Here is a 20,991-nt window from a genome sequence, read left to right as displayed (position 1 = left end):
GCGGCGGCGGTTGGCGGAACTGATTTCTTCGGCGGTTTTCAACACTGTCACACCGATGGCATCCTTTTCTTGTTTTTTTTCTCTTTCGTTGTTTGGAGCGATTCTTTGCGCTGTTTTATCGCTCGAAGGGAGTTCGGTTTTTGTGCTCGTCTTAAAACTGTTGCAAAAGTCGGGGCGCTATGCGGTGATGGCTGGAGCTGTGAGCGAACAAGTGATGCAGATTAAAGGGATTTGTATTTAATTTTCGTACCACTACGCTTGCTTTCACTGTGGATTTGTTACTTGAAAGCTATCGTTTTGGAAAATGCATTATCGCGTATGAGAATTGCTAATTAGTAGTTTTACCATAAGCTTCGCCATATTGTGAAGCGTTTCGTATAATTTAAACACTCTGTGTTAAAGGGCCTCATTTTTGGTCTAACTTGGTCAGATTAAAAGTTGATAACTAACAACCCCAAAAAAGAGATCAGTTTTTAAACAAAAAGTCCTTTTGAACCAAAACTCGTTTTTTCTCTATGGTAATTGGTAACAGGTCATATTTTAGATTTCTTTTTAATAATCATGGATTGTTCTACAAGGTTTTTAAAGTTTATTAAGCTGAAGCTGTTCCGTATACGAATTCTTCAAGGATTGAAAACACACTTCATTGCAGAACAGACCAAGCAGAGCACCATGTTGAAATTATTGTGAAGCTCTTTTTATTGTTTTATTTAAACGCACTCAACAATGCAACGTTTTTTGTTGCTTAAAAAGAAAGTTTTTAGTCTGACCAAAACAGAAACAGAGTAGCAACGACTAAAGTGTCATGAATGGTCCAATTTTGGCTAGCACTTTCGAACTGCATTCGTCACGGAATTGCACAAACCCAAGAGAAGCCTACTGCGAACGTCAAATAACGACCTAAATGCACTTCCAATTTGGTTGAACCACTTCATCTGCATTATGCTCATCACTATAATCATCATCATCATCATCGTCACCATTACCGCCGACCATGATTATCTTAACCGCGCGACGGCGTGTCAGTAGAGTGTTGAGTCAGCGAGCAAAGCGCCCGGCCAAAGCGGGCGAACAATTATCGCTGTCAGCAGTAAAACCATGTCTGAGGCCCCTGGGCGGCAGTCTGGCAGGCGGAAGTCACCGTCCACGTTCGATGCGACGCGGGTGGCCACGGGTCCAGTGCCAGTCACAAATTTTGACCGGAAACTCGCCCGTTTACCCTGAAACACACAGGGCCGAACACCGAACACAAGCGGACAGACCACCGGCAGCAGCAGCAGCAGCGTTTGTGGCAAGCCGCATCAGCACAGCAAGCAAAAAAAAAGTCTGCTCAAAAATTCGTGCCAATGATGCAGCTTCCAAACAAAAAAATACCGCGCGAGAAAGAGACAGAGATCGGAGGCCCCTTGACAGCCGGAAAGGACACACTCGCTCTCTCTTCCTTCCTCCTCGTAGGGTGGGCAGTTCTGGCACTCGGGAACAGTGTGGGAACAGTGTGTTCCGTGTCTCGTTGGGACTTTGTTTCGATTGCGGTGAAAGTGCATCCGAACGGGGCCCTCCCGAAAGCATGTGCTTTTCAGCGAGGAGCATAACAAATTGGCCCTGGTTTGGGGTCGCCGCCCCGCCTGACCGGGGTGGTGACTAATTTTTGCGACACTTTTTCAACGTGACACTGTGCCGTGGCCGGAAATTGAGGAGAAAAAAAGCACAAACAGCTCGCCACCCAGAAAAAGTTCCCGGAAAACCTCGGGTGAACCGGATGGCCGGCTCCGGAAACGGAGCCTCTCGGCGGTGGTCGGTTTGCTCCCTCCAGGCAGCCTCACACCCGTCAGATGACCAATATTTTTTCACCCCTTTTTAATACCTCCATCTCTCTCACGCGTCCGCGCGCCCTTTGTTGAAATGTTCGTGACCGAAAATTTTAATTATCTCCTAGTGCATCTGCAACTTTGGCCCGGTTCGTCGTTTTCCCTGCGAAAGAACCGTCGTTTAGAGTGACCGGAGATGCAACGCCTGGGCCGAGGTGTTCGGCTTGAAAGTGCTTGAATGACAGTTGAAGTGAAACGAGTGTTGCAGTTAGTGCACCATCCAAAAACCATCCCGTTGAAGGGGCCTTTCCTGCCTTTTTGGCCAGAAAAGTGACTCGAATTTGGTCGACAAACTGTGGATCCACTTTCATTAACTGTGGCAACCGTTGGCAAAGTTTGGTTTCAATTTGGCATTCACTTGGAGTTTGGCAGCCCACAGTAAAAAGCTTTGTTTGACCAAATGCTGTCCATAATCACTGAACATGTTAGAAAAAATTAAAGAATTTAGTAAATGGAAGCATTTGTGGAATGTTTTACATTGGTCATTCAAACTGTCTTATTCCGACTTGGGTTCAACTTGCTTGGTTTGTTTAAACTTTTGTTTCAATTTAAAAATATTGATCTGGAGAACGTTTTGGGTCTAACGAAGTAAATGAACTGTAAATAATAAATGTGGTCTATTTGAAAAATGCAATGGAAAACCGATAACTAGATAACGGACACCACATAAACTGTACTTTTAATAGCACTACTTCAAGAAACATAACTCACGGGTTAATGAGAAAAGCGGATAGTTATAAAATTTTCAGAAATGCTCAAGTATTGCCGTAAATCTCGCACCATCATCATTTCTAACGACTTGCGATGCCCGAAAAAACATCTGCCAAACTTGCCCCAAACACCCAGAAAAGGCTCCCCACTTTGAAGTTCACCGTCAACTTCAACCTGAAGCTCAGCTCAAACGCTAAATATCGCCGATGGCCGCCACGGGTGCTTGTGTTAAGCAAACTGATACAGATTATCTCCGCCGGTGGCTTCGTCGCCGCGGGTGCCGTGTCGTGGGCCAAATCCCGCGAGCAATCCCACCGGATCAACGCCGTTGATGCAGCCGTGTAGCGTGGGGGTTTAGAAAAACGAAAACGGCAACTTCTCCAATAAAGTTGGCGGGCGGCCCCTTCCTCCGGGTGCTCCTGTGGCCGCCGGGGCGTCCCAACCCAAATCGGCAGCCGGCAGAGTAATCGAGCAACGTGAAAAAATCCGCCAGCCGCATCTCTGTCACCTAATTTTATTCCCGCACCATCCTACCCATCAAGCGACCTTCAGCGACCCGCCGAGACCTTCCCGACGGAGACGAGGCAAGCAGGAAGTAAGCAAAGCAAATAGAGAGAAAAAGTTTGGACCACGTACACAGCACAGGGCGGTGGTGGTGGTGGGTGCCCAATATCACTTACCTTCGCGCGATTGCAGCCCCAGAATTTAGAGTCCTTTTTTACTTGGCGGTTCGCTTACCCACCGGCCACGGAAGGACTTCCTTCCGGCGTGCTGTCTGAACTTCCCGCAAACTTCGTGCTGTGTGTGTGTGTGGTTGTGTGCTTTAGATTGTGCGGACACCGTTTTCCACTTCACTGGCTTTTCCAGCGTCGTCGTCCGTCTGCGTTTGGGACGCTGGCCCTTCCGAAACGGGAGGACCGACCGAGAGTGTCGAGACCGGTCCCGATCCCGGGTTTTCGTACGTGAGATCTGTTTCTGCCCGACTGGCTTTCCGACGGCGGGCCGGGGGTTCCGGACTTCTTCGCACTCGAGTGGCACTATCGGCACGTGCTTCACACTTGAGTCTGTGTGGACCCGTGTGCCTCACCTCACGCCGGCCGACCAGGACGACTACCGCCTCCGATGCTCTTCATCGCTCGAATCGGCGAGGGCGAAGGTGACAGTTTATAGGTGCCCCGTTCGGGTCCTTCTTCTCCCTCAAACCAGACGCAGTGCTGAACGGCGTGCCCCGTCGTCGTCGCAAAATTATTACGTGTTTAACGTGATCTCTGACCTCGCTGCGCTAGCCGAAGAAGGGCTAATTTTTAGAACAATCTCGGTGCACGGCGAGGTGCAAGTAGCAGCGAGTTCTGCAGCGGAACCGGAAATGGCAGCCGGCGGTCTAGGCGCCTTCCCGGAGGAGAAGGTCCTGCTGTCGACGCTCGTCCACGCTCGCTTCGCTGGTGGCGGCGGGATTCATTCTGCCGCTCGGAACGGGGATTTTCTTTCGCCAGAGGGCACACAGCAGCAGCACAACAACAGCTGTCTATGCGACACACACCGCAACACACGCACGAACCCGGCGGCTGGGAGTTTAGGAACTTTTCCACCAGTCCCTGGAGCACCAGGGGACAAGGGCGGCCAAATCACACCGAGCGTTGTCGCGCTGTCGTTTTTCCGGGTTCGTGAGCAGCCGGTGAAATGAAAAACATGCTACCGCGCTGGCCTCCTGTGACCTTTCGCGCCGCCCCAGCGATGTCCTAGCTGCGCTATCTGATAATTTTCAAGTGCAGAAGTCACACCAGAAGTCTGAGCCGGCGGATCCCGACTTTCTTGTTGATTATTTTTCCCAGTCCCGGTCCCGATGGTGGTTCGGTTGGTTTTTATTTTTTGTTTTAATATTGTACCGTTGTTGTCTTCCGGACGGTTGCGTGCCGTATTTTGTCCGACCAGCTGCGGAGTGTTTTCAAACGTCAGACGCAGCAGCTATTGGCTGGCGGACACAGGTGTCGTGACGAGAGTCCCAATCTGCGTAGGCTTCGGAAAAAGGTTATTCTGCGTTTTGAATTAGTTTCACAATCTTTAACCCCAACACACACACACAAACGATGGTAATAATCACGCACACAACCACACCGGTTTTGATTGTAAAACACCAAAGCACACACTCAGCATGGCGCAGCACTGTGGAAGCGAATATGATCGCGCTGGTGATCGTCGAAGGAGTGTCAAGGATCACGATCACTTTAGGCTCACGATATTTTTACAGATCGGCGAGGTACAACACACTTAAGTCTAAGAGGGGGATTAATCGAAGAAATGGAGAGAGAGAATGCTGAAGTTGTACACACGAAAGAACCTTCTCGTCTCACGTTGACGCGGCCCAAGATCAGTGGCGAATCCCCTCGGATTGCCGTGATCGACCGTCTTCACAACCGTTTCCCTAAATTAAGTGAGCAACACGGGGTTCGGTGGCCGACATCGGCACTCCCGTCGTGGGTTTTTGCTGGACAGCGAATGTAGACTAAGCGTGGATACTACTGCTAAGGATCAGTCGTCTAGTAGGTCCTTCTGATCTAGTTCAACGCGGACTAGGCAAGGCTAGGCGGGGTTCAGATTACGTTTTGGGCCTTGGGCTCGGACTGCTGCGCTGTCTCTCTTCTCTCTAAGGTCCAGGCGACACACACTCGGATTTGGATGCTCCAACGGTTCACGGGAGCGCTTCAATTGTAACGATCACTCACGCACGCACGCACTGTTCGAAGGAGACGTCCGCGAAAGAGAGACGGCCTGGCGATGGCGATCGGCGATGCGTCTGCTTTCCTATCTCAATCCGCTACCGATGGAGCGCTTCAAGTGGGCCGCTTTGAAACACGGGCGCGCCGCGCGCAGGATAACGCAGGTCCTAAGGTAGGTCTTGACACGTTGGTACGCCGCGATAAACTGGGGCCTCACTTCGCCAGAACGCCGTAACTGCCGTACCTGCGTTCCGCAAACGCATCTGACGGGCCGGTCGTCCTCGTCGGCAAACTCGTCGTCGTCGTCCCTTTCGTCCTCTCGATTGCACTCGCCACCTTGCCACCCTTCCGCAACGAGGCCGACCTTCAAAAGTGCTCCCCAATGACGACCCAGGTCCTGGTGGAGCATTTGCAGGTACCCAACCGCAGGACGACCTATCGCTATGCTACGCTCGTTACTCCCGACAGGGAGCTCGTGGTGAGCGACGGCGAGAGTGACCGGCCATCCGGCTGGCTGAGTTCCCGAATTAAGGCGAAGCTTTTCGTTGGTAGAAATACCATTTCCGAATTATGGAAAATATTACACAAATTGAAACAATTTTTTTTACCTTACTAAAATCACCTTTTGACAGCCATTGATCAATTAAATTGTTAAAAAATAAATAACCAAATTTAAATTTCACTCACTGGGAACTCGTGGCAGTTTTCCACGACCCCGAACGGCCCACGGTTTCGGAAAATGTTCGCCAATTCGCCTCGGCGAAAAGAAAGCTCCTGCTCGTTCGGTTCGGGCTCGACTCGGATTCCATGCGACGGCTTCGGCTACTGCTCGGGCCACGGTCGGCACAATCGTCCCGGTTCGATCCTCGGTAAGGACGATAAAAGTGTAATTATTGACCGAATCCGAACCGCACCGGACACGAGACAGACAGAGTGGGCGACTGTTTCAGAGTGTAGGCGCGAAGAAAAGCGAACGAAACGATGCACCAACGAGTGTGCAGTTCTGTCCTTTTGCCAACAAAACAAAACTGCAGCTGGGGCATCAGATGGCTGGCCCCGCTGGAAGAGGAAGAAGTAAGGCGTTTCTTCTCGGGCGAATCGGGCATGCGAAAGAAAGTTTTGTCCAGCGAACCGCAACTAAGGAGATTCATGCATTTCAATTTCGAGCAGAAACAGGAAGCGCACCGCGCCATTGTTGTTACATCATCGGGTTAAACTGGCTTGCCACGGCTTGTTAAATAAAATAGTTTCAACATTTTAAAATATGATTGCTAACGTGGAGCGTTGAGTTCAATTCGGTTTGAGGATAGATAAACGGTAAATGTTTATGTTGAGTCCCAAAAGTCACAACTTATTACCCAAATACAAAATTTAGGTAAGACAAATACATTTCTATTAAATAAGAGTAAATAGAGACCATATGCATATTTTATATTTAATTTATAGGAAATCACAAGAAACAAGAAACAAGAAAAGAAACATGTTTAAAATCATAACGTTAGCCAATTAATATTATTTACTAGCACCCTATTAAACACATAAAACGATAATAAAACCTCCCTTTTGCTCATAATCGTCCACTCCCGACTCAACTTTCTTGAATCCTTTACAGCCAAAAAACCCGTTTAGTAACTCAAACGCTTCAACGAGTAACGAAACCGACAAGACGCGCATTGGGCGTGTTGCCTCGCTATCCTCGCTCGAGCACCGTCGATGTCCAAACATTAAATTCTGAGCATAAACAGCATAAATTGAATGACGTTTGTGTTGAATCCAGGTGTGTGTGTGTGCGCGCTCGCTCCGATGCTGCTTCCGATTAAGAGGAGAGAAACCTTAATCACGTGCCCCGGACGGGCAATTAAAGTGCTACGCTCAAGAAAAATGGATCGACCGAAACCGCCCGACACCTTCTGCCAGAGCGCATAAGCGCGGTGCTGGACGCAGGCATCCTTCCCACCCCCACCGACCACCGAAGGTTCCCACGCCACCCAGCACCGCGCTGGGCGCTGTAACCACGGTGAAAGGGAGGAATATGTTGGCCAGGACCTGCGCAATGTTCGTTCGCGTGCAGGGCACGGCTCTATCCGCCGCCTTCTGGCAGGACTGGTGGGTTTTGTTGTTGCTCGCTTTTTGGAGCCAACCGCCGGCCGCGTTCGGGCCAGGTCCGTTCGGTACCGTGATCGATCGTGTACTTCGTGTGGATCCGCCGAAGGACTCAGAAAGGACGGCGTGACGCTACACGAGGATTTTGCAACGTCACAGCGTCGCGTAACATCGGGATATCCCGCGCGCGTTCGGTGCTTGTTGCGCTTGGCGAGGGAACGAAAAGTGTTGCCCTTTTTCTTTATTTATCACCCACCGAAATCCATTCATATTCATATTTTATTTTTCGGCCGTCAATATCTTCATCTCCGAACGGGCAGGCGGCCCCCTTTTGCTCAGGCCGCGAGAGTTTGTTAGTTTTCGTTTTGTCGTCGCTCTTGCGGTTGAGCCATTTGTCGTTCGAGGCCGCTTCGGGCCGCGGCCGACGATAAGGACGCCAATCGAGACCAAACCACGGTCGCTGTAAAGGGGTCGTGATTTAGAGCCATTTCGACCGCGTTTATGGCGCTTACTTACTTTTCCCCTAAGGAACGTGACCATTTTTTAGAGATTACTTTCTGGTGAACGTTGGATTATTACAATATGGCCGTCGCTTCTAATAGCTTTATTGCATTTTAAGGGATGGATCTTTCGTAGTGGTTATGAATGTCCACCGTGATTTATCGTTTGAAAAAGTATGCTTTAAAGCGATGCTCCCCCCGAATTGGCAGCCACCGTTGGAGTTCATTGATGGCAGGAAATGTCAAATTAACGGACCCCACATCCTTATCGAGCGCTCCGTTTGCTGGCTCCAATCGGGTCCTCATTGGAAAATGGGTCACGTAGCGTAATGTAGTGATTCAATTATTTAATATAAATTTAATGACACTCCAACATTGACCAGGCGCCTGACGTGTCCGTGCATCCTTGCGCGACAATTGCGCTTATTCCCTGTCCCCATTCCCTGACCAGCCCGGCCACCCCACCATTTAGCGGACGCCAATGAATATTAAATGATGATGAATTGCTTCCCCATTCTCGCGCATCACCGCCCCATAAGGACCTGCCGACCGGGGCCGGTCGGCCACTTTGCGGCCAAGGCCAAAAACTTCCGGCAACACGTTTCCCGAGCCGCTGATGTTTCGCGCGGCTTCATTCCTGTCTCTTCCTCTGCATCACCGATATATGGGCCGATTATGGACACTGGGGGAAAGGATGATGTTCACGTACCGGACGTCCTGCGGGTTCATCGCTCATTTCCGGGAGACTGCGGGAGATTTTTTTCTCCCCCCAACGCCTGCCGTTGCATTGTTTGGGGCCAGCACAATGGCCGGTACGGAGGCCGCTCGAGACGGGCCGCCAATAATGGTCCGGAAAATTCACCGTTTACTTTCAACCCGACCCACCCGACCCCTTGAACCCGGGTGGGAAAACCACAGTTAATTAAATTATCCATCCACTAATTACCGAGTCCCGGGACCCGGGACCAGGCGCCCGGGTTTATCGGGGTATTCCGGTTTGGGTTCGAATTTCCGGCCGGCAAGTTGAATTGCCGAGCAAATTGCGAGCGGTCCGATTGCAGGCAATTGGCGGCGATTCAATCGACCAATTTATGAGGCACTGTTCCTTATTTCCCCCGGGGAAGGGCCCGACTTTTCACTGTGGCCTATTTGGGGCTCGAACCCGGCGAACAATGGCAGCGAAGCACCACCGGCCGGCTCATCGGCAGCGCGCGCGGATAATGTAAAGTTTTTCATTTATCGGAATCGTGGAGAGGAAAAGAAAAGCCTTCCGGCCGGAATTGATTTTTCCCCGGATGCCTAGGAGAAGCGGCAATCGGAGAAGTTTATCCGCCAAAAATTTTGTACTAACTGCGGGCAAAGGTTGGCAAATCGATGGCGATGGCGGTTGGATGGATGCCGCGAACGGGAATCCTTCGAACCTTCGAAGACGATAGCGGTTCAACCCAAATTACTTTTACCAATGGCGCAATTTGCTCGCCCGGAGGCGTTTTCGAAAGGGCGCGTTGCTCTACTCGCACTCCCATTCCCACGATCGAGCGAAGGGAAAATCTTCTCTTCGGGACGCTCCAAGCCTGGAATCGCAAACGCAGTTGATGGAAAAATAGAGTAAGAAATTATTATTATTATCGGTTATGTTTGATTCCTCGGGCGCCGCAACTGGAGTCGGTAATCTTCGCCAACTGCCGATTGGCGAAGCGTGCGTGCGTTTGCTTGCACCGCTTCCGGCACGATCTCCTGCCAAGGAGCTGTGAAACGATCTCGTCAGAGGAAGAAATTCGCACCTTGATGAATGTAAGTCTCACAAGTGAAACGCGACGTTAAGCCAACCATTAAAAACGGTGCGATCTCTTCCGTTTCGCTACGGAAGGATCCCATGAAAATCCTTTTGAAAATCTTTTCACTTTCCCAACACTTGAATTTACAACGGCCCACAAAGTCGCAAGTTTTCATTTTGCCTGACTTGCACCAAAGTTTTGCTTTTTTATATCACCCACAAACTTACCCGAAGTCTCACGCGGCTCACAACTCGCGGGTGGCTCAATCCCTCTAATCCGCGTGGTAACTTCCACCAACGTTCCGCGCGCGCCGTAAGATAAACCTCCCGTCTAAACGCCACCGTCTTCGGTAACGCGAAACTTTAACAAATATTATTAAAAACTTTCTTCCACCTTGCGCCCCGCCATAAAGCCGTGCAAAAGTGTCCAAAAAATGTTCTGTCCTTCTGGGAGGGCGGGTTGTTTTTTTCCTTTTTCTCTTCCCATTCCTACACAAACTTCCTGCCGAAAGTCGCGTCCGGCGTCAGCGAAGTCAGCGTAAAGGCACGCTGTGTAGCGGTGTAACGTTTCCGGGCCACTTGTAAATCGGTAGGGGGTGACCCCCCGGCGAAGCCCCGCTTTCCGTCACAGATGGCGGATATCATAGGCCGCTCGGTCCGGGGAATGGAAAACTTTTTCGCACAAGAAGAAGAATATTTTGCAAATGTTCCTTCCGGCCTACGGGTTGTTTCGGCCGCAATAGAAGGAAACCCAGACCAGCGGAGACATGCTTTTGAACGAAGCTCATCGTTCACTGAGTAGATGTTTTAACCAAATTAGTGTAAATAGATTCTACTCAAGCCGGGAAAGACAGTAAACAAAACTAACGACTAACGCAGACACCAGAGTAAATAGCGTCTCACAGCGCACCAATCAGCGACCAACTCATCGCTGAATGATAATTCGCGTGGACCCTCATTTTCTTGACAGAATCGCAATCGGAGCGAAACTCCACCGAGAGACACTCGTCTGCCATTCTTCGATTACCGTTGGACGTCACTTCATTGATGAGGCAGAGCGTCCATTGCGCGATCACAAGGGACACATCGTCGGTGTTGGAGAAAAACAATAACAACACGTACCAAAGGTGATCGGCCGACCGATCTTTCACCGCGTGGTTTTGACAGCTGATATCGGACGGGCACTTATTTGGGGATTTGCTGGACTACAAATGTTTGGTTTGATGCAGAAAAAATGAAAGACACACTCACTTCTACCGAACAGGCAGGGACTGAAGAACGACCGGTGATTTACCTTGGCACACACACAGAACATTGAGGATCAACACCAGACCGACCGACGACCACACAGCGCCGAGTCTTGATCAATCAATTAGTCAGTGATTACACAAATACAAGCAAACAGCTTCCAACTGTCACTCGTTAGCCTTTCGGCCATTTTGGGAATATCATTTCAGATCGAAAGTTCTTATTGATTTCAAGTGTCGGAGTATGTATTTTTATTTTCTATCTATTTTTTTTATTAATGTCATTTTCTATTATTGAGCACTGTGAAAGGCTACCCGATTTCCTCAACTGGTTGTAATCTCCTACTCTAATCGATCAACTCTAAAATTAGTAAGTTCGTAAATTAGTCACATTAAACACCAAACGTTAGCTTCCGGTTTGAGCGCAGCGCGCTTCTCTAACGAACTCGGTAATTGTACGGCTTTTTGATCATCCCAAACGACCGCCATTCGGCTGTGCCACATCCCCAAGCATGAACATTTTACCTCGGACATCATTAGGCAAATGTCATCGCCAACGAAACCCTCCGGGACCGTGCGTTCTACCCACATTGCCACCCCACCACACAAAATGGTGATCACTGGCGGTGTCGAGGGTGTCTTTGGGTTGCATAATTTCCATCATTTCGCCATGCTCCCGGGTACAGCACCCCGGTCATGTTAAGCGCAGGAACACACCATCAGGGGGCACCGAAATTCCTTCAACAACCAAAAAACCGCGATGAGGCGCGCCTTTTTGGGACGGAAAACTTTGGCTTCACCACCCGGTGACGGAACGCGGTGTCCTCTCCGTCGCTTCGCAACACTACGTCATTGTTTTGTTACCCGTCGCGAGGCGTTCGTCGACGGCAAAGAAAAAGTTTTGCGTGCATACAGATTACAGAGACGCCCATCTGGAGCACACACACCCGCGGGAACGCGGCCCCGGAAGTTGCGAAGCCCTCCCAGAGGTAGAGTGGAAGGCTCCTTCCGGTTCGTGCAGGCTGGCAGGCAAATGGGCAAAACTAAGGGAATTTAAAAATAATAAAAACAGCTCCCATTTTAAGCACTGCTTCTTGCATAATGTGGCCCACTTCACGGGCCTCTTGATCCCCCCTTGAGCAGGATCTGCGGGAAGAAAACCGCGCGTTCGTCTTCAAAAGCGTTAGCGATTATGGGTGCATTTGTGGCATTATCTTGCCCAACGATGGCTGTTGTGGGGACGCCAACAGTGGCAAAAGAAAAGGAGCTAAAGCGAACATGAAACACATTTACACATGATAAGCTTTCTCATCGCTAAGCTCGAGCAGTGGGTAACGCTTTTGGAAAATGGCTTGCGAATATGTTGCCGAAAGATTACGGACTAACGTGGATCGTTTCGAAAACCGAGTCCTAAGCATAGTTAGGCGCCATTTGGAATTGACTATTTTTGGAGGTTTACTCAAGAACGATGTGGTCTCCATAAAACAGATTGTTATGCTCTTAGTGAAAGTTAGTTAAGAAAATTTGATCGCTGGAATAGCCATTGAGATAAAATATAGGCAACCTTTATAATTGTCACTCTTTGGCGTTCGAATGCCCAAAATGTTGTTATGCAGTTTAAATCTAATAAACTTTCTAAAAGTAGCGAAATGTTTCCCTTTAAACTATGGTTTTAACGCCGGTACGTGATGAGCAACTAATCACACGAAAAGAAACTAATTTTAAAGCCCTCCACTTGCCGGCAATATTCCCAAAATCATGTTAAACATGTATCAGTCTGCTCCACAAGCACCGTTGTCCCACCGGCCGGGTGGCTTAAACCGAAGACCCAGATCTGTCGGATCCGTGTTTGAAGGATGCAATCCAAAACCCCGACCGGCGAAGGAAGCGGGCGTAAATTTGCACAATTTCTCGGCGTATATGAATCTGAAATTAAAATGTTTCCACTCTCTCGTGTCTCTCTCTCCCGGACGTTCATTCCGGTGGTCTCTCCAAAGGGCGGTGCCCAAACGAGCCACGAGATATGACGTACGGCGCCGAAGAAGCCCTTTCCACGGCCGTTCGGTACATAATCACACATGAAAGAGCGCGCTTCTCTAAACCCCAAGGCCAACTTTTAGCCCGGGGCTTGGGCCTGCCGCGGTACTACGAGCATTTCCATGTTTCCCAATTTTCCCGGGCCTGCCCCCCGGAAGCTCTTGGCTTCCGGCAGAGTGCGCTTCGGTTTGCCGCACGCTCGATTGGACGCTTGGACGGGACTGTTTGGAGCAATAAAAAAGACCACGAATCATAAAAAAACACCTTATTTGAATAATTTCCACCAAATTTGTGGAACGAACTGGTCCACGATGCGCCGCGAGACAAGGAGCGAGAGAGGCCACGACAGAGAGAGAGAGCGAGAACCGCTTCCGAAAACAAATGCTTCATTTAAGAGCCGTTTCGAGGTTTGTTTGCAACGATTCTCGAGTTTTTCGAGTTGTCCGTTGTGATTCCCCGTCGCTTTGGCTTCGCTTTGGTACATTACAAGCGTGGTGTATTAGGGTCAAAACAGCACGTCCTGCCCCGGGAGGGAGCCACCAGGCCATCAGTACACCCGCCCCCGCGCCAGAACCGGATTGACTGCAGTTGAGAAGCGGACCGGACCCGGAAAAAAGGTACCGGACCCGGTTGCCATGAAAAGTGGTCCCGTGGAGTTTAAAACCCAAAACAAACCACCGAAAACCTGTCCCGTCCGGCCTCCCCGTCACCCTGCTGCTAGGTGTCGTAAAATTTACAACCTCTTTCCGTGGGGCGCCGGGAGTGATTTTTCGGCACAACTTGAGCACAACATGCAAATAGGGGACGTGGGGCCGGAAACCGGGCCCCTGCCCGGAATTGTGTCAGAGACTCTCCCGTTGAAACCACAACCACAAAAGGTCAACCAATAACTCAATCTTCCTCCATCCTGCGGTCCGGTTTTGGGGCCTCGTCCTCGCAGGTCGCATGCTACTAAAAATGCAAACATGTTGTTGTGAAGGACCTTTCGGGACCTCCAGAGAGTCATCTTAAAGTGCCGCTTTGCACCAGTTTCTCACAGTGGCGGTCCCTTTTGCAGGACTCAGACTAGCGTCGGATGATTATTCCATACATTAAAATCGATTATTGTTTGAATTGATTGGATCACCTCCAGCGCCCGGGATGTTGGACCACCCTCCTCAGCTTGGCCTGCACGTGCCAGGAAAGTGCATTAAAACGGTACCTACATCGTGCCCCGGGCCGGACGACTCGGGCAAATTGTAAAAGCCATTCAAACGAAGCCGGCAGCATAATTCGCACCGAAGCCTCGGGGGCCTCCCACTGGCCACCGGCAGACGTAGGTAGCAAAAAAATTCCAGGCAAACGAATCGTCAACCGGCCGCCCTCATCCGGGAAGCGGTGCGCGCGCGGAAGCGTAAAAAAGTCGTTGATCCGTAAAATTGGAAAATCTGTCCAATAAAATGTATAGAGTGCCCGACGCCGAACGCCGGACGGTTTGTTGCCATTTCGATAACATATCTATGCTGCGGGTGGGTGTCCATTTTTTTCCGTGTGTGTGTGTGTGTTGCTCCCGCCTCATTCGATACACATCGGCCAAAGCTTTTTGTTGCATTAGTGTACGCGATAATATAGTGTACGCGGCTTCGAGAGCGGTCCATTTTTGCCCGCGAAGCCCAATTGAGCCATCGATTTCGGTGTTTTATTTGGCGTGGAAAACTCCCCGGCCTCGAATGGCCAGCAAATGAGCAACGGGGCACGCCGGTGCGTGTCCGTGTGTGCAGGGGAGGCTTTAGCGAATGCAGCAGAAAATTTTTGCCCACGACCTGAACGAACGAATTAATCTTTCCATCGATGAAAACAACTGCAAGCCTTTCGCGGGTCGCTCCTCGAGAAAAAAGAACCCGCCCCCGGGAAAAATCCGGTGGCGGTCACCGAGGTTCATCGATTGAGGGAAAATTAAGTGGAAAATGTGCGCCGCCCGGGGATGGGCTCGAACTGAGGAGGAGGAAAAGGTGGGCTGATGGGTGATGGCAAAAAAACGCCTAACCACCGTCGGGCCCCAAACATGCTGTCGGAGCTAAATTCACGAATAAATCCCATCATTTTCCCGGTTGGGTCTCTCGCTCGTTCGCTCTGTTCTCTCTCTCGTTTTCTCTCTCTCTCTCTCTCTCGCTCTGGACCAATAGGCCTACGAAGTCGGTGATGAATGGCGCTTGTTACGGTCACGGTTCTCGTTCCACGCGCGCCCCGCCCTTCATACTTCTCTCTGCTGTGGTTTCAGGGCCGGTGACTAACGACATACGCGCCACGGTCGCCAGGTCGCTGTCAGCCTGGCTCGAGTGCACCAGAATGTCCTTTGTGTGGGGACATTCGAACCATAATTTGTTCCATCGCTCCATCGTTCACCGACGTAATCGTTACTGTCGCGTGGTTAGCGAAATGGACACATTTGGCATCGGACTCGTCAATACTCGGCTGAGGGATGGTGAAAAACTAACACCTTTTCTCGCGTTCAGTAGAGAAATTTTTACATTTAAAAAGTTGCATTAAATGGATACATTTCAGGAGAAAAAATCGAATATATGGTATTTGTTTAAACATTAATCAAATACATAAAAAGTTTGTGTATGTCTTAGCCCCAGGGAACTAAAACAAGACCATATGAATGGAAACAATAGAACACCGTAAAAAGTGAAGCATGACATAATAACAGTTTCGGTTGGAACCGTTTAACATCATCGTTGATTACACCAAATCACAAAAGCTTTTCTTCATACTACCCCCACGAACGGAATTAATGGTCTTCATCGGCCGGGCACGAGTGACATCAAAATTAGTGACAATTATGTCTCTGAGCCCGTGTCGGAGAAATCCGGAGCATGATCACCCTGTCTGTGCCGACCACACACCAGAAAGAATCGTAATATCAGCATACCGTAAGGAAACCCGAAATGCCACAGTAAAATCTTTCCTGCAGAAAAACTGGTCCCGTTTGTGGTTTTGCCCCGAAACGGCAAGCCACCAATGAACCCACATTGTGTTCGGCATCGCCTTTTTCTTTGTCAGCCATATTCTTTCAGAAGGACCTTCCGTTGCGAAGGACAGCCAGATTCGAAGCGCAGAACGGAGCCACCGACCGACGGTTGGAATATTTCAACTTGACCACATAATTATACGCATCTCTTCGCATTGTAGGGGTCTGATTGGGTCTACTTTCGCAGGTCTCCCTCTTCGGCAGGTTGATACTATCGGTCACCTGAAGTAAACGCACCAACCCTGAGAGAGTTCCAATGGACGATTCTGGTCTGATCTGATTGCGGAAAATGTTTATAGATATTGCGGTCAAACACGGAGCAGAGCGTCCGAAGGCTGTCTCGAGATGGCCGGCCATTAAAGGTGGTTTTCGGACACTTTGTGTGCGCTCTGCGTGCCGGCTCACGTACAGGACACCAAAAACGGCCGTCGCTGGTGATTGTGATCTTCTCGCGCCCGAACCTGTCCCGAACTCCCGGGGTGGTGTCTTTTCGAATCGATTGCCAGCACGGAGCACAATGGCGACCCGCAAGCAGGACCGCTTTCTCCGGGCCGGGTTGTAGAAATTAACCAAATTTTCGCCCACCATCGATGTGATGCTAATCTGTTATTGTTCCGGGCAGTCAAGAGTGGAACGGCAAACGGAGTAGCAGCAGCAGCGGCAGAGGCCGTAACATGCTACTCGGTCGGTGCACCGTTGTCCTTTCGATGTCGCTGGACAGTGAGGATTGAGAGGCACTGCAGATTACACGCACGACATTCGAAGAAGCTCTCTTCCGGTGAGGCGTCGGATTATGGTCGAGATTGCGAGAGCGAACCGGATGGGGATGAGATGGGATTAGGGTGGAGATTTAGGCACCGGACCCCGGAGCTGGACGCTGACCATGTTCAATAGAACGGAGCATGGATGAACATGCTCATCCAATGGCCAGATCGGAGGCAGCGCCTTCCTAATTCCGGCTTGTAAGAATAAAGAGGTGGAAAATTGACAACGTAGGACTTAGCTGGGAAAAACAATTGAATTGGTTCTACAATCACTTCAAAATTTAGTTTATTGGATTTTTGCAGTACGTAAAGAGGATCATTGCATCCTTGCATTGTGCATTACACATTTTACACTCTCAAACTTGCGGATAATTGAAATATTTTAAACACATCCTAGGTAGAAAGCTATTAGAAAGATGCCCGGTTGATGTTGTGAAGCGCCCAAGAACTTGAAATAATGATAAGTCCCATCGAAGCAATTTACAAACCCTTCACGGATGTATCCCTTTTCCGTTGCAGCCTTTACGTTGAATGGATATTATAGTGTATGTAGTAGAGAAATAAGTAGTGTATGTATTAGTATAAGCAGTCCGTGTAACCGAACAAAGGAAATACAGTCAGTCTAGTCGAGACCGTCAAAGATGCAACAGATATGTTTATCACTCCTAATGTACATGCTGTTCAATGCTTTACACAAGCGTAAAACCTCCCAGTGTTTCCCAGTTCTATTCACAGTAAACTAGTCTTTATTTTCTAACAGACTTTAGTACCGTTGCCGTGAAAGGATCCAGTTTACAGTATCTGTTCCCATATAAAACGTTCCCTTAAATCCTAAGCTTTCTGGCAAAACTGTCAAAAGTCCCGGGCGCCTCTTCCTTTCTGCGGCAAAGCGAAGTACGTAAATCCGGTCCCATTTTTCCCTGCAATTTGCGGTAGTTTGAAAATGCCATAACCACGTCAGGATAAACTTACCGGCCCGGCACCGTACCCGTACGGAACGGGTATTACCCCCGTTGAACGAAATCCTTTGCGCCGATGCATCCTAAAAAAGGATAATAAAAAAACCCGAAATAAAATCAAACAAAACGACGGAACCACCACCTTGGGCTTCATCGAAAAGAAACAATTTTCAAAGAAAATGATTCCAACGTTCCGTTCCCGGTAGGTGCGCCAAGTGGGTGTCCTTTACACGCCGCTTCGCATCGCATTCTACCACCCCCCACACCGCGCTGGGCCGAAGCAATACCTTAGCTGGTTATCTGGCAGACTTTGGCCACCGTCGCCGGCGGCAGAAGCCGAAACCGAGCGGATCCAGCGCCGGAGATAAAAGGAGTGAAAAAGTTTACCGTTTCCGGTAGAGAGATTTTTAAATCTTCTGATACAGGATACATATTCTTCCTGTTTTGGGGCCCCGAATCCCAGGAAACGGTGCGACGTGTTACTGCGGGACTGCAGTTCGGGGCCCTATTGCGCTTGGAGCGCGGTGAAAATTGCATCCTCTACATCGCACGTCTTCCTGCGAAACTCCTTGAGGACTTTCCTCGAGCGAGCACGTCTTTGGGAGCAACTTTTCCATGGGGGAGACTCAGAAGAACTCAGACGCACGGCGAGCAACAAGAGACCGCAGTGGATGAGTGAAACAATAAAACCCTTCGATCCGATAAATAGTTGGCAGGGATTTCGGAGGCCCACCGTCCTTCTCTCTCTCGAGGGCAAACGAGAAACACTTTGGAGCCGTGGAATAATCATACTTTTGCCGGAGGGCGAAAAGATTTAACCAAAGCTGGTAAAACGAATTTAATGCACTTTATTGCGATGTGATGTGAGTTGATCGTTCGGCCCTTTTTCTGTATCCGACGGGCTCCACATCCTTGCCGGTCTCCTTGCCCGGCAAACGAAAAGAAATAACGAAGACACTCCATTACAGTAAGCCCCATCGATTGTGGCTGCCACCGCAATTCGGCTCCTTCAAATGGCCGATTCCAATAAACAGTACGGTGCGGTGCGGCGCGTGGTCAGCGTGCCGTAAAATCCGTGCTATCCGTGAAACTTCTTAAAGTCGATCCGATCCGATCCGTGAGAAGCGTGAGCCCGGGACGGCCAATTTGCTGAAGCATAAATTCGCTATCCCTACGCCAATCGCTAATCTGTCGCTTCCGATCGAATGATTATTTATGTCGCCATCGGCCCTGGACCTGGAGAGCTTTGCGTGCGATTTATTGATGCGGATTTGTGCCTGGTCACGGTGCCTGTCTTCCTCGGCTGTCTGTCTCGCCGATTACGCCGCACGGTAAGAATCAAATAAGAAACCAATCGTGATGCACCATTAGGCGGCCAAATCCGGAACCGGGTGCAGGGAGCGAAAGTGACCCAACTTTAATCCGGGCCTGGCTTCCAGCTGTCAAAGTGCTCGCACTGAATGGCACGCCGGGAAGGAGGCATCGGAAGGGAAAAGGATACAACACTAACTGACCGGCGATCGAGTTGGCTTATGCTTATGTTGCGTTAGTGTTTCGAGAAGGGCGTTCTGTGCCGTATTTAAACGGGACTAGTGGACTATTAAACAAGATTAGAAGCAATAGTATATTGAACAGAGTGTTGGAGCAATATTAATGAGGAGAAGGAGCAATTCATGACCTACAAAAAATAATTTGGTTCTACTATTTTATTTAGTATCCATTCCATAAATAACACCGAAATAAACGATGAATGTGCTTCGCGCATGTTTACTAGGTCTATACGTTGAGATGTGAACTGTTAAAAAGATGGCTGTACCTGCCGATTGGGACTTCCCAGTTTTGCTGTTCATTCATCATTACCTTGTTTTGACATCAGGTAACTGATTTCAGGTCGAAACAAAAATTATTTCGGTTTGCAACCCATCAATAAAAGGGTTAAACTATGTCCACTTTTGTGCCTGAAAATGACGTTTTGCGGGGATTATTATTTTTCTGCTCCTTTTGAAGAAAACTGCTTCGAAATCGCACCAAATGCTTGTCGGGACTTGGGTTTGGAAGATCGCAGTGCTTTGAGTGGTTTAAAAGTTTTCAAAATGGCGATTTTAACTTGATTTAAAAAAGCGTCGAAAGACTCCTAAAAACGGTCTTTTTGATGGGACAGAAAGGTGTGGTGTTTCACAAGCTCCTAAAACCAGATGAAAACGTTAATTCCGATCGCTACTGACAACAAATGATCAATTTGAACCATGCATTGATCGAAAACGACCAAAAAGCCGTTCCAGTTTTTTAAAATGGAGGCGCCTGGTGGCCCGTGCCAACAAGCACCAGGCGCCCCAAAAAACAAAACTGTTTGAGGATACTATGAAATCACTTGGATGGGAGCTGCTATCCATCCCCGCGTTATTCACCAGACTTGGTTCTTTCGGAATATCATTCTTTTTCATCGATGGGACACGTATTGGCTGAGCAGCCCTTCGTTTTTCTACGAGGAAGTCGAAATGGGATGACTAATTAATTTACTTCACAAGACGTAGAATTCTTTCCTCTGGGAATCCATGATTTAGCAGAGACATAGGAGAAATGTATAGCTAGCGATGGCACATACTTCGAATAAAATAGAAATGTGCATAAAAATTTTATAAACACTTTTTGTGTGTTAAAAACAGTTCACTTCTCAACGTATAGACCTAGTAAGTCTGTGACAACATTGAGTGACAAAATTGGCCGATAATTCGTCGCAACGCACTGCACAAATTTAATAATTCATCCCAACAGCCACGGCGCATCACGGTGCGTGTTCTGAACATCAAATCGCTAATGCTTGTGTTGTTTCTTTGCGTTGCGGCCCGACCACCGATAATCCGGCCCGCAGCAGACCCTCACCGGGTCATCATCACACTCGGCTCGGCGGCTGGCATAATTTGCAAATCATAACCGCCAACCGGACGGCGGTCAACATTTGCTCGCCAAACGAATCGAACGAGAATGGCCATCGGAGCGGTTTAATGGAGCGAAAGAAAAACAGACACACGCACCGAAAACCCATTTTTCCCGTCGGTCAGCACACTAAACAGTAAGGTCGGCCCGCAGCATTAGCGCGAGCGGTTTGTGGTCGCGAGCGCAAAAAAACGGTGCGAAATGAAAACTAAAAATCGTGTTCGTCGCCAACGTCCAGCACCATCAGCATTATCATCAGCAGCAACAGCACCGATCATCACACGGCATAACCGATGCAACGCCTGCTGATGGCTGATGACGTTATTTGAAAATCCATCTCAACACCATTTTGCAGCGC

Source organism: Anopheles cruzii, chromosome 2 (genome assembly GCF_943734635.1).
Source record: "Anopheles cruzii chromosome 2, idAnoCruzAS_RS32_06, whole genome shotgun sequence".
Lineage (NCBI taxonomy): Eukaryota > Metazoa > Arthropoda > Insecta > Diptera > Culicidae > Anopheles > Anopheles cruzii.
This window is presented reverse-complemented; position numbering follows the sequence as displayed.